General features: G+C 36.4%; 1 protein-coding gene and 1 non-coding gene across 18 annotated transcripts in view; one reads left to right on the top strand and one right to left on the bottom strand.

The window, feature by feature from the left end:
• The window catches only part of PPFIA2 (PTPRF interacting protein alpha 2), a 342,104-nt gene that overhangs the window by 239,693 nt on the left and 87,435 nt on the right, over window positions 1-14,976 (top strand). The gene's annotated exons all lie outside the window — the stretch shown is intronic.
• Window positions 7,959-8,086, bottom strand: LOC113966338. The gene has a single exon (XR_003533795.1). It is a non-coding gene; the product is annotated as a U6atac minor spliceosomal RNA (small nuclear RNA).

The raw sequence follows: 14,976 nt of genomic DNA, 5'->3' as shown, positions 1-14,976 counted from the left end.
CAGAGTGTGCCTGACATTTCTGCACAAAAGCAAACAAATATATCACCATATGACAGAGCTCTGTGAAACTGAAGATGTGTTTTATATCTTCTCTTTTTATTCCAGATAATTACAGAGTAGGAAAGCTCTGAATTTCTAGCACAGGTGTTTTGGATTTCTTATTTACCACATATTCCTCACCCAAAGTAGAAAAAAGGGAGAATGAGGAGATGGGATAACAGCCAAGGAAATACAAGCTGAAAGAAGAACACAGGAATAGCATGAACCAGATGTGTGGCTGAGCATATTTCACAATCATTTCTCAACACACTGAAAACTCCAGGAGATTAATGAAATTGGAAGGTTATTTGTGTATAGTTAGTTTAGGGATTGTTCATAGTCACATGAGATTAGTTACCAGGATAATTTCAGTTTGGGTTTAATGTCATCTATTTTGCAGTCTGTTTAGGGAGCTTAACAAATCAATGAAATGAAATTCTCATCAGACTTGGTTTTATAAAGTCATGTTAACAAATGCCTTTAAACACACTGACTTGCTAAAGTAAAGAACATAGCATATATTTAAAGGTATGCTTAGCTGATACACGCTGTAGAGCTCACTTGTACAAAGTATATCGATGAAAATTTCAATGTTTAATGTTTAATTTGCTCACAGTATTCATGAAATGTCTTCCATGAGACATCAGAAAGACTATATAATTTCTCTTTTATCTATTATTTTGGAATTCATAAACTTTGAAGTGGGTGCCATTTTATCCAGCACTGGAGGTATGAATTCAGGTTGCTTATCTTTCTGTCTGTGTCACCTTTGGGGTCATTTGACATTGGTCAAATGAGATGCTCAAGTGGATCAAGATTGTTTCATTGCAAGAATTAATCTTGTTGATTCTTTACCGTTAACAATGTTTTTGCACATCCATCTTGATGAAAATACGAAACATATTATCCATTAAAACCAATATCCCTTGGTTTTAATCTGCTGGAATAATACATTGTCTTAACATTCGTTCAATGTGCTTCTTTGGAATGATTATGCAATTTTGTGTATATTTGTTCAATATTAGATGATTTGTTAAGATCATCTACTGACTCTCAAACCAGATTTTAAATATATAACAAAATCACAATATCTTTTATGCCTATTACTCCACATAATAATTTTAAAATATATGATAAGCCTTACATGCTGCATTTGAATAAAATATTTAAATTAATGACGAGTCAATAAATAAAATAAGCTTCAAGCTTCAGTAGGTTCATATTTATTAATCAATATTTCCATTAACATACGAACCAGAAAATGTGTCATTTGTGTATTCTCATTGGATCACCTCAACCCAACAGTGTACATGCAGCTTTAAGAGTATCCTGCAAATTCATAACTTAGTCAATTAGCAAGACGTCTTAAATATTTTCTTTTTTATTTAGTGCAAACAACTACCCATCATAGGCCTGTAATAGAAATAAATATAGAAATAATTTTACTTGGAATCCAAAAATGTAAGAAATATTTTGAGTTTGATTAGGAAATGTCAGCATTAGGAAATAATAAATAATCTTCATTAATATTACTAGGGACTGTCAATATATGGGTAGAATTATTCCAAGAGGAGCTGTAGTGGGCTTGACTTGCCTAAATCTATCAAAAAATGAACCTGCTTGCTTGACTTTGCACCTGGAGACTGTAATTTGGACACCTTTAACCATGTGGAATACATGGTTACAGAAAAAGAAGAAAAAAAGAAACTGTATGTATAATTCCATGGCATTAGAAAGTGGCTATCATATTAGATTCCTTTCTGCAGTAATCCTAGGATAAAAACATTATTTTAGATCTTTCACTTACATTGAATGTTCTTTATCATTAACAAATAGATAAAATTTTTATCAGTGAGGCAGATATTCTTGATTTTCACTGGAGAAATCTGAAGAAAAAATTATTCCCAGTAAGAATGTTATTGAAAAGTATTAAGATCTTGACTAAAATTAAATGGGTACATTTAGTTTAATATTTGAAATACAGACTTTAATTCAATTTACTGTTCTTCAGTTTCAACAGACTGGGATTTACATTTAAGTTGGGATTTCTTCAGTTGGTACATGCAGATCAGGGCTTTGATATTGTTTAATTATAGTTCTGGGGTAAGGTTCACTTCCTTTCTGGATATTTCTCATATCCTATCTATCTACTGTATTTTCATGTTTTCTACAATCAGTAACACAGATGGTGATTTTAATACAGATACACTGTATAGAAAAATATAATAAAACTGATTACATATGCAGAATAGTGGTTTTCATAACAGACATGTCTAGTCAAAATAAATCTAAACAATCTCAAAGTCTCTAGGTGATAATATGAGACAAAGAATACAAAATTTCATTTGGGGAAGACTGTTTTTACACATAGGGAAATACATTAATGTAACCAGAAGAGGAAAATGGATTTGCAGTGCAAATAGCTAAACACTCCGTTTCAAGCTGAGCTGGATTTTTCAAACTGAATTATAAACCTTAAACAGGGGTGCTTTTAATTAAATGCTTATGTACTCAGAGCAACTGTATGCAATTATATTTAAAAAATATCTGTATATATATTATCACATATTTTTTCTATATATATTCACAATATGTATATATGTTTCAATAACTCATATATTGTTGAAAAGGATGATTATTTAATGTTTCTGCCAAGTCCATCCTCAGCTCCGACCAGCTGGAAATAAGACCCTGTCCTACCAATGAACTCTGGAGTTTCTGAATACTGGTTTTGGTACATTACTAGTGTCTTTGTGAGAGTAATAATGAAAGAACAGTAATTTTGCTACTGTTTTGTTGAGCTTGGTTGGGAAAAAAAAAGGTAACAAAAGAAATTAGTCAGCAGGTGTCAAATAGACAGTATAATGCAACCATGTGATTGGTATTTGTCATTATTTTTCCATTTTGTTAGTCTCTGTAAAAGACAGTTCTTTTTTTTGTTTGTTTACTTAAATAAGGGTTTCTGCAGAAAATATACTGAAATGCTCCTGGTAATCTTCTGTGAAAAATCCTGACAGATATTCTTTTCCATAATAGCACCTGCACAATTGCTTTAAATTACTCCTGTTCTGTTTACAAAATGCTGCCATAGAAATAAGCGATGCATGCTCTAGACTACATGTAATAGCACAAGACAGGTAGTTACTCAGTAATAATTTGGTCCAGAATTCATAATGAAGTGAAGGAGACTAATAAACCACACTGCCTTATTACCAGCCTAAAATGTTAGTGTATTAGTTCTAGAGTGTAAAAATTACTGCTGATCCAGGTATTTAGTGTTCAGAAGGAGTCAGGGCTCAGCGATGGTGTAGAGGGATGGCAGCCAGCAGAGTGCCACAGCCGGATGCTGCCCCTCGACCACAGTACCCTTGTCATGAACACAAGTGACCTCCAAAGGCACGTCAATAGAACAGCCAGGACCTGTCAATAGTTATCATAAGCACAGACCATCAACAGTAAGAGACCATGTGGTTAGTATTTTCGTGTTTTCCATTTAAAATTATGAATCTGCCAAAGATTCTGAGCATTTCCAGTCATTTTCCCATATTTTCATTCGTTATTTGCACTTCAGTGACATGAAAGCAGAGTCTGAAAGTGCTAGCCACCATACAAAAAGGGACACAGAGGGCATCAAGCATTTAAGAATAAAATAATCAAGACACATCAGAAGCTGCAGATGCAAGAGGTTTTAGCTTTCTTTGACAGAACTTGAAGCATAGAGGGTAAAGGGCTACTTAAACCATAAAAGAGGGCTGGAGCTCAGTGTACTAAGTATCCTAAATTTTTTTTATTTCCATTATTTATTTCCATTAGTCTGATTTTCCACTACTGTCTGATCTCCAAGGGTTATAAAGACTTCCTCATGAGGATGATTTCACCTTAATTATCGCTTCTGCATAGCAACAAAAGCTAAGCAGCAATATTTATAAAAGGTCAGCAATCTCAAAAAGGAAGGAAGGGAAGAATACATAATGTAAATATATTGAAAATATGTATTACAACTTCTACACTTTTTTTCCTTGAAAAAAGTAATATTTTTCTTGACATGTTAGGACAGGTTTTAAAGGACTCAACTGTGTAAAGTTTCTAGAAAACTTACCATTAAATAACAAAAAAATACACTGAAATTCAGGCAAATAAAAAATAAACCTAGCTGAGGTTGTCAGTCAGACACAAACACTTAGTTCAAAAGTGAATTTTCAGAGTACTAAAAACACCCTACTTGAAAATTTGACTGATTCTTTTTGTTTTGCATAGTTGAATAGGAGAGAAGACAAAGTGCTCAATTAAAAAAAAAATGTTTTTCTCTTCCCCCAAAGTAAGCCCAGAGTGTATTTTTAGGGCTGATGGTTTCATTCCCCGACTTCTAAAGTTGTTTTTTTCAATCTGAAAAGGCCTTTTATTTTGTTCCATTGAAGTGTGGCTAATGTTGATTATAATGCTGTATGGTCCATAGGTATTTTAACTCCTACCTGTTGTGAAAATAAAGCCTTAAGTACATGTTTGCACTTTTAAATATAGCTGGTTGCAAAGCTCAGAACCTGCATTGCTGAATGGAAAAACTAAAGCATTTCAAAACCAAAGTCATCTTCATGGAGATTTATTTTTAATCTATTGTTTCAAAAGACTTTGTATGGATCTATGCATTTCATTTATAAAATCAGAATGTGCATTTATGATAGCCTGAAGAGCATCTTGCATTCAGTCTCTCAAATGCTATGTACATAGTCAGTCATCAGTCCTGTGCAGTTCATTTGATCATGATACTGACACATATTGAGATTTTAGCTACTACTCTAGGAAAAAAGATCCCTTTCCACCACCAGAAGCCAAAACCTCACTTTTCCATGTGCATTAGTTAATTTAATTTACAAATGGAGAGCTCCAAAATTCTGTATTTGCTTTTCTGGAGGGAAAGCAAATATATCTGGTTTTGTCTTAGTCTCTTCTTTATCCTATCTATCAAAGTTATCTACGTTGGTAGAAGAGGAGGAATTTGCATTATTAGGCAAGATTGTGAATCTTAGACTTTCTTCTGCTGTTGTCTAGTACAGAATGCTGAGAAGGTGTTTGAGTCACACGTGCCCTGGGTTTTGAGAAACACTTTCGTGCTCTTATGAAACTATTGAAGGGGAACCTTGCGATGAGAAATTCCTGGATGCTTACTCATGCTGCTTCTGATATTTTGCTGATAGGCTGAGAGGATGGAGGCACATCTTAAAGTGCTGCAGCTAAATCTGTCACACCTTAACTGAGAGAGTCATTAAAATCACAGTAAAAGCTGAAACTATCCAGTGGGATTCTAATTAAATATTGATATTATCTTGTGAGTAGGATCATTAAAATATTCCTTTTTAGTCATTAATTAAAATTAATATTTTTACATATTTGAAGTTTTTAGGTATGTCCTGTTCTTCCAATTTACAGTAGGCATTCATAGAATTATGCAGTCATGGAATCCTTAAGGTTGGAAAAGACCTCTAAGATCACTGAGTCCAACCTCTAACTCAGGACTGCCAACTTGACCCCTAAACCATGTCCCAGAGTGTCACATCTACACGTCTTTTAAATACCTTCAGGGATGGTCACTCCACCACTTCCTTGGGCAGCCTGCTCCAATGCCTGACCACCCTCTCAGTGGAGAAATTTTTCCTAATATCCAATCTAAACCTCCCCTGGTGCAACTTGAGGTCATGTCCTGTTATCGTATTGCTTGTTACCTGGGAGAAGAGACTGACACCCATCTTGCTACAACCTCCTGTCAGGTACAAAGTGATGAGGTCCCCCCAGGCCTCCTTTTCTCCACGTTAAAGACCTCCTGTTTCCTCAGCCACTCCTCATCAAACTTCTGCTCCAGGCCCTTTACCAGCTTTGTTGCCCTTCTCGGGACACACTCCAGCACCTCAATGTCTTTTTTTTTAGTGAGGGGCCCAAAACCGAACACAGGATTCAAGGTTCAGCGTTACCAGCACCGAGTACAGATGGACAATCCCTTACCTAGTCCTGCTGGCCACACTATTCCTGATACAGGCCAGGATGTCGTTGGCCTTCTTAACCACCTGGGCGCACTGCTGGCTCATGTTCAGCTGGCTGTTGATCAGCCCCCCCACCAAGGTCCTTTTCCAGCCACTCTTCTCCAGCCTGTAGCACTGCATGGGATTATTGTGACCCAAGTGCAGGACCCGGCACTTTGCTTGTTGAATCTCATATCATTGGCCTTAGCCCATTGATCCAGCCTGTCCAGATGCCTCTGCAGAGCCTTCCTACAATAGATCAACACTCCTGTCCATCTTGGTGTGTATCCTGCTCTGTGTTTGTAGTCCACAAGAGTGGTTTGTGTATCCTGCTCTGTGTTTGTAGTCCACAAGATCTTGTTTGTACAAGATCCTGATAATAAAAAATGCTGATAACCATTATAATTCCTTCCAAAAAATACATTTAAAATGTGCGGAAAATGAATGTTCATTTTTGTCCCTACAGCTAAAATAAAATACTGATAATGACAAATTTATTGTACAATTGAAACAATTTCAATGCCCCTGTTTAAATATCTCTGATCTCTCTAATCAGTGGCTTCTGAAAGGCTGTGTGGGTTGAGTTTAATACAAATTGAATATATAACTGGAAAAGGCTTATGTTTATGAATCAGGATTTAATTGAAACAGAATCACCTTAGTCTCTAAGTATCCTTTATTTTCTGTGCTACACAATATCTACCATATAAAATTATAGAAATTGCTTAAAGCTTAACACAACTACCCCTGACAAAATTAAAGCAAGGTCAGAAGGTGGTCCAGCAATCTGAATTATATTTTCAGTAGACTGAAATTTGCTATTTAGCACTATTTTAATATAAACTGTTAAGAATATAGTAGGAGGACATCCAAGTAGGTAATTTCACTATTCTCTGAAGGACTTACTTAAATAAGATCTGGATGAAAAATTGTCACAACATAGTCACAAGAAGTTTGGTTTAGCATATTATATATGTAAAAAGAAACACCTTAATAAGAGGTAATTGAAGAAAAATTCTTCTATATCTGTCATCTGCAGCAAAGTGAAAAACATGAAATCAGTGAGTTTAATTGCCTGGGACAGATTTGTTTCAATGTTGGAAAATCACAGAAACAAATTCAGTGGTTTAAAGTAGGACAAGTTTATGAAAAACAGTTTTTCAAAAGCTTAAAATAATTGTTTTCTCTTTAGCCTTACATTTTTAAGTGATCCAGGTTCTTACTGGTTTTAGAGGACGGTCCAACATTATATATGTGTGTTTAGAGCCTCTGTTAACAACAAAACAGTATATTTGTCTTGTTCTAAACCAATTTAATGATAAATTAAATAAATTCAAAGTTGAAAGATTGAGATAATTAAACAAAAAAAGAGTCTGTTTTAAATACTAAAAGAATCCTACAGAGAGAAACCTCCGTAAACATTTGGCCTGAAATATGTATTAATTAAATACCCTTATATCTCTACATACTGTAATTAATTAAGTGAAAAGCAAAATTATATCAAGATACTTACAGTAATGAAATTTAAATCCATTACTGGCAAATGATTTCAAATAAAATTTAAAAAGCAAAAATAGTAAAGAAAACAACAATAGAGAAATTGATTATGAAACTATTTTAAAAATTAGAATATGATTTTGTTTTGCCTACAAAGAGGCCATATACTTTTGAAAACATATTTTTTTTTTCTCTGTACTGTACTGTGTACAGTGCTCTGTACTGTATCACACTGGGAGAAGGGAGGTATGCATGCAAAAGACAACTGGAACAGTTTTCCTCACTGTGTCTCAGAAGTGGGAGGACCAGGTTAGTGCATATTACAGAAATGCTTTTTACTTCATAACTTGAGTTATTTCTGGAATTTCTTCAGTCCTTTGATAGTGTATATTTAGTTTTAATTTAGCCCTATTAACATGGTTAGATGCCACGAAGTAGGTGGCAGTGCCTTAACCGTATGTGTGTTGTACAGGCCACTAGGACCTCTTCCATCCTTATCAAGGGGAGTGCTAACCTTCTCTCCTTTCATACAACACGACACCTGGTGGCCTAGTGGTTAGCGTGCAGGACTTTCACTGCTGCGACCACGGGTTCAAATCCCGGTCTCCTGGCCTGATGGAGGTCGTTAGCCCTGTGTGGCCATCCATCTATGAGAAGGACACTCTAAACAAACCTACGTCCTGAGGACCTCACTGCCATTGTCCAAGCTTGCTTGGCCGCGGCAGATGAACCTTAGGATTAAAGGGTGGGCTCAGTTCAGCGCAGGCTGTGTCTCACCTAAAAAATCCATTGCGCAGGCTGGAAAGGTAAAAGACCTTTCCCCAAAATCTTCGTTCGCGAAGATGGGCCATTATTATTATAGCCCTATTAATGAGATTCTCTAGTCTGTTTTCCCTCCAGTCAGGAAAAAACAAATGCATGGTGTTAATCCCACCTACTTAAGATATAGGTGACTGTCATGGTTTTAGCAAGGTCCAAAATCCAATTCTGATTCCTAGCCCCCCACCCACATCTCAACCCCATGTGAGATGGGTTTTCCAGACAAAAACACGAGACTCAATATGGGGGAAGGAATATATTACAAAGACTATACACATAAATAAATACTATAATACATTACAAACAATCTTAACTCTATATCTATCTCTACCATGACAGTAATATTTACAATGGGCCCAATCTCTTCTCCCTCCAAATAAAAGTCCAGGAGAGAAGAAGAAGAAAAGACCCCTTCCAGTCTCTGAGCAACAGGTCTCTCTCTAGGCAGCAGGCTTTCTTCTTCTCTTTCAGGTAGCAGAAGCAGTTGCTGGCTCTCTGCCAGCACACACGAGGGGGTCTTCTAAGCCTCTCTCGGCCCCCGTCTTCAAACGGGGGTCTTTCCGTGGACTACGTAACCCCAGACAAGGTCGTTCCACCACGGTCATATCACGAAGCACGGGGGTCTTCGTGACAGTCTGGTATCTTCAGGGGAAATCAAGCCCCTGTGCAGAGCTCCCATGCTCTGCCTCAAAGATGGCTGCCAGCTTCTCTGAAGCTGGAGCAGGGGGGGCCAAGGTCACCCCCCACACACACACATTCCTTCGGCCGTCCTGGCTTATCTCTCAGGAGGCCATGAGCTTCTTAGCTCCTCTCAGCAGTGCATACTGCACTTTAGGACTCCTCTCAGTCCACCACCCCCTCCTCTTTCTCAGAGGGGTCTCTAGTGAGTTTGGAGGTTTTGGTTTGTCCAGTTCTTACCCTCCGAAACTCTCTTCCTGCTGCTGGCTCGGGTCTCTTGTCTTGTTGCTGCTTTTCCTTCTCCTCAGACACCTCTGTGTCTGTCTTAGCTGCATACCGGCTTCTGCTGCTTCTTATCTGCTTGGCCTTCTGCCACTGCTCCGGTACGCTGTTGTCTCCGCTGCTGCTCCCAGCGTCTCCCACTGCTCCTACCGGGGAGAAACTCCCCCAGTTCCTAGCCACAGGCACTCAGTCCAGTCTGACACTGTTCCAAGTCCCTGCAGCCCCCCAACTGGGGGCTGGGGGGGGCAGAGGCCCCCAAGGGGCCGGAGCCCCTTCTCCTCGTGGCCTCTACAACATGGCCACCTCTTCTTCTTACAACAAGTATCACTGCTTCTCTTCCGGTCTCCAGAGATATGTTTATATTTTGCAGGAGCACTGATTGGTCAAGCCCCAAGGGTCACCACCCCCTGGGGGTTACCACTTTCTTAGTTTCAGGGGGAAAACCTGGTTCAAACCACTACAGTGACCCACTGGTGATGTTCCTCTCACAGTGTTTGTAGAAGGAATCAGCTAACCACTTTAATCTAAGCACTCAACACTTTGCTTTTCAGTTACGCTGCAGTGTGCCAGCCAGATAAAATCAAAATTTTCAGTTCAGTTATCGTAATTCTGCCCTAAGTCGCTGAGTGATACATGATGCCAAAGGCTGAAACTATATTTTTTCTGTATGTAGACCATGCTCTGTGCTGGGGTCAGATATGCAGTGATCCATTTTTACAGAACAACAGCATTGGGAACAAGGCCTCAGGGATCAAGATTGCAAGCAAAGGAAATTGCTTTGGGTAGAAAAGTACCCAGAATGCTATTTTTGTACTTTACAGTACATTATACGATTGATAGTAACAACAGCTTCTCCCCGAGGGTGTCAGAACACTTACAGGAAAAGCCTGGTGGTAAGGGTCTGGTCCCCCACTGGTCAGTATTCTCTCATTCACCCCAAATCTAATCACCACCAGCAACAATCATCTCAGAGTTCCAAATCATGAATCCACTTGAGTTTTCAACTACAAAATCATTCTTCCTGTGTGAAGTTGTCATTTTTCCTTCCGAAGTTGTCAGTGCTATTTATGGACCAAATATCACCATTATCAACGCGCTTGCAAGAAACGTGGATAGAGCCCTTCCCAAATCTTCGTTCGCGAAGCCTAGCCATGATCATAACAGAGAAAGGAATGCATTTAGTTCCTTTCCACCAGCCTCGAGGGATTTCCACTTAATATTTGAACAGGGAAATATTTTCTCACACATTTTTATCTATTATCTGAACAAAGATACCTGACAAGTTTCTTAGTGTTTTGTAGATTATATGATGATTTCTTATTGGTTTTGAAGTATTTTGATGAAGAAAATCAGAAATTAATGCAAGTTTGTTCTTACACATGCAAAGTAGCATGTAGCTACTTGCAAAGTAGCAGTCATCTTTATTTTAGCATGTGGCAACAAAAAAGCCCAGAACACCAAAACATAGGGCAGAAAGCAGCCAAAACATCACTTGTCTCTTAGCAGAACCATAAGAGGTTGAATTCTGGTGCTTTGTGGGGAAGTTTTGCAGTGAGACAGTTTACTGCTCTGCAGAAATATAATAATAGCTCATTGATGCTCAAGATTTGTGTACAGAAGTAAAGGGACAAGACCAAAGTTCTATAAATATAAGAGATTTTTGAATGACATGAGACTGCACAGACCAAGTGCACAATTAAAAATGTATCTGATGTAGGCAACTTAATAAAAAAAAGTGTAGTAAGTTGGTAGTTCCTTTTCATTGCTGTTTTAGAATCCCAGAATCATAGAAAGATTTGGGTTGGAAGACACCTTAAGGATCATCTAGTTCCAACTCCCCTGCTACAGGCAGAAACACCTTCCAATAGACCAGCTTTCTCAGAACTTTATCCAACCCAACCTTGAGCACCTCTAGGGATGGGGAGTCCACAATCTCTTGGAGCAACCTGTTCATAAAGTGGTGATGCACTGGAACTTCATAAGTCAAGAACTTCTTCTTAATATCTAATCTAAACCTGCCCTCCTTCAGATTAAGGGCATCCCCCCTTGTCCTATCACTATATAGAGAATTATATTAAGTATTCATTAATTACCTGAAGCCTGAAACTGTAATGAGGTAACAAATGGCACTCAAACAAGTTTCAGCAGCAGAGGTGCACAGTCATTTAGGATTTTGTATATTTAGAAATGGATTCTGATCTCACACCTCTCAAATAATTTAAAATTAGTTAATTTGCAGGATACTCAAAGTAAACATATAGAGTAATACTTTTCCTTCTTCCTTTTGTGTCTCATGAGAGACTTTGTGTTGTGAATAAATCCATTACATCTTCATGTATAGCTTGTGTGTTCCAGTTTATTTTTATTTATTCTAATAAACCTATTGGCATATTTTGCCATTTTTGTGTGTAGTTTTTCCTTTCCTTTTTGGTTATCCTTCAAAGTTTTGTAGTTTTTTTCAACCACAATGTGAATCTTTCATTTCTTTAATTTTTAAATCTTAGTGTCCTACTCTGGTTAGTAATCAGACTGTTTCCCTTGCTAAATAGATGGAATTTGTGCTATTGCTTACCGATTTATAGTCTCATGCTGTCTATATCATTATGAAATTATTATCTAATTACATTTTCCTTTTAACCAACATGGCTGATGCAAATGGTTCCATCTGTTACTTCTTCCAGTCAGTTCTGGCTTATATATTCATATTCTGTTCTATGGTGTATCTAATATTTGAAATGAATATTCTCTGAATACCTGGATTCAGACTATAAAGTGTTTAGGCATGATATGTAGATTTGACCGTTTATAGAAATGGAGACCATTTCAAATTTTGAGTCTGAATTGTTGAATCCTAACTTCCTAAGAAGCGTATTTCAGCACTGTCTATAGATAATGGACACAAATTCTGCTAAGATTTTGGAGGGAATTTATGTAGGTAATATAGTGAGGATACTTACCAAAATTGTAACTCTAAAAGCTGGGCTTTAGGAGCATTGAAATTATTTCAGAGATGAGACAGAAAGGTAGAAGTTGTATAAGGTTATGTTCAGAATGATTACAACAGAGCAGGACCTTAGAAATTGTGCCATTTGTCTCAAAGTACCTTTGACATCTGAAAGCCAGAATCTAAATCAATGGAAATTCTTTAAAGTTTCAATGTTGCTTACCAGTCAGAAAACTAACATACAAAAGTGGTAAGAATGTTGAAGATCAGCATACCTGTGAGATGAGAATAAGCTAAAGGAACTCTTCAGGGTAGAGGGTATTTCCATGGGCTTAAGCTACATAAGTTAGAAAGGTCCAACTAGAAAAGGAATACTCTATATTTTGTTCTTAAACTGACAAAAAATTGCTTCATTTTTCTCAATAATAAAAATAAGAACTTTTTGGTTCTGCTGACTGAGTTTGGCAAAAAAAAAGGGAGACAAATTTAGATTGTGACAGGAAGCTATCTTTAGACTTAACTACAGGGATACTTGAAGTTTTACACTCATTGTTTAGTCTCATTGAAAGGTGTTGCTGTGGTCCATGTCAAGTATGCTAAATAGAAAAATAATGTCTGTGATTTTGGAAAAGGAATCTAATCATTTGAGGTCCACAATTAGCAGCTGATTAGGAAAAAATATGTGATATGTTTGATCGTATTCTAGAAGGTACAATTTGGACTTGAATATTTATCCAAATTTATTTTCCATTAATCTGTCTTGGGGGTTGGGGTTCTTTTAGTTTGTTTTCAGCAGCTATGATACCATCCTTAAGAATATTAACTTTTACTTTTTAAAAAAGAAACTTAGCACGCAAACCATTAAGCATTTAACCTTAGAGGGTTAGATAGTATGTACGTACTTGGAAAGCTGTATGTGGACATGTTTTGTAGTAGATATTTGAAGTTGAAAATCATAAACATAAAAGCACCAATAGAACAAAAAGGCATTTCTTAAATATAATATTACTGAATTTTATCTATGTTGAACAGTCATTATCTTAGCTAGATCTCTGATATTATCACTGTCTGCTGTTGTAATAATCATTAAAATTGAAGAAAAAATTTAGAGTTATCTGTGTCTTCACTTTCAATTTTTTTTCATCATTATCCCTTGTGCCATGTTTTGGCTATCTGTTTAGAAAGTTACAGAAATGGTTCATTGATTAAATTAGCACATTTGCAAATAATTTGCACATTATTGAAAGGTAAGTAAGAAATAAGTAATAAAAAGAAGCAGGATAGCAATTAAAAACCTTTTGCTTGAACAAAGTGAAAAGCAAAAATTCATGTTTATTTGTAAGACACTGGAGAGTTTCCATACTCCCTAAGAACATTAATTCTGCCTTAATATATTCCTTGAATCAAGAATAGAACAAGTACAAAAACAAAATAGCTGTGTGCTTCTTCACAATTTTGATCTGTTATATGATGACTACCCTAGAGCCGAAACTTTTAAGATGTACCAGACTTCAAACTCTGTGTTGTTCCTGTATATATTTACTGTGCATTCATTACAGTAATAAAATCTTTGAATCAATAAGGTTTAACAAGGATGGATTTTTTTTTTCCCTAACATTAGAAAATCAAGAAAATCCCTCCAAATAATGGTACATGATATTGTATTCTTTTATTTGCCTTTTACCTTGAAGAAACAATTGATTTTTTAAAAAATTCATTTATGTACTTACTTGGAAAGTGGTGGTCTCATGGTATCTAAAGACCAATAGAGGCTAAGAAAAATTGAACTATGTTGGAATACGTTTAAGCAGCATTCTTATTGAGCTAAAGAGGTGTAAGGATTTGCATTAGATATAGATGATAATTCAAAATAGAGACATACTGATGTCTTCACTTTAATGGATCAACAAAAGATTATCATATGAAAAACTCAGATCTATTTTTGTCTGCCAGTTAATATATCCCGTGATTTTACATTTTTTTCAAATTATCCATAATTGCATTACATAAATCAGAATTTCACAACACATGTGTTGAAGTATCTCACTTAATCTACCTGAAAGTCTCTTTTGCCACTAACTGATGGCTAATTTTGTTTGGTGGGAACCATGATTGCAGCAGTTTTGATTTGAGAACTATTTGAAACCCAAAGGAAAAGAACTGAGTGAAGCTATTCAGAAAAATACCCACAATTATTAAATTACCAATTAATGAGGACAAAGTGAGACTATACTAATGAGATCATACAGAGCTTTTTCTGTTATTTAAGACAGATGTAATTCTCTTACTTAAGCAAAATGTTTTAAAGTTCAGCATGTTTGTACAACCCAAAAGATGCAGATAGTCTCAGACAGTTTTAATTCCCACTCTTACAGTTTCCTACAATTGCCTTGGATGAAATGTTACCCTCAAGTCTTGGCACTGAAGTTAGTGGGAGTCACATGACTTCTACAAGGGCTGTAACTTGGAATTTAGTGAGCAGTGAATCAGCCTGACTCATATTACAGTGGTTTTCAACATTTATTTAAGGAAAAGTTTTTTGAAGTGGTGTGTCCCTGATATCTCAAATATTCAAATTATTTTTACAATCAGCATTTAAACATAACCATTAAATGGGATTTTTAGTAGCACTACCAATAAATAACTAATATTTTAAATATAATAAAACCTGCTTCAATATGTACCAAAAAAGTCAATGAATAC

This window comes from Neopelma chrysocephalum, unplaced genomic scaffold (genome assembly GCF_003984885.1).
Source record: "Neopelma chrysocephalum unplaced genomic scaffold, ASM398488v2 Primary Assembly neopelma1_59, whole genome shotgun sequence".
In the NCBI taxonomy this organism is placed as follows: domain Eukaryota; kingdom Metazoa; phylum Chordata; class Aves; order Passeriformes; family Pipridae; genus Neopelma; species Neopelma chrysocephalum.
This window is presented reverse-complemented; position numbering and strand designations above follow the sequence as displayed.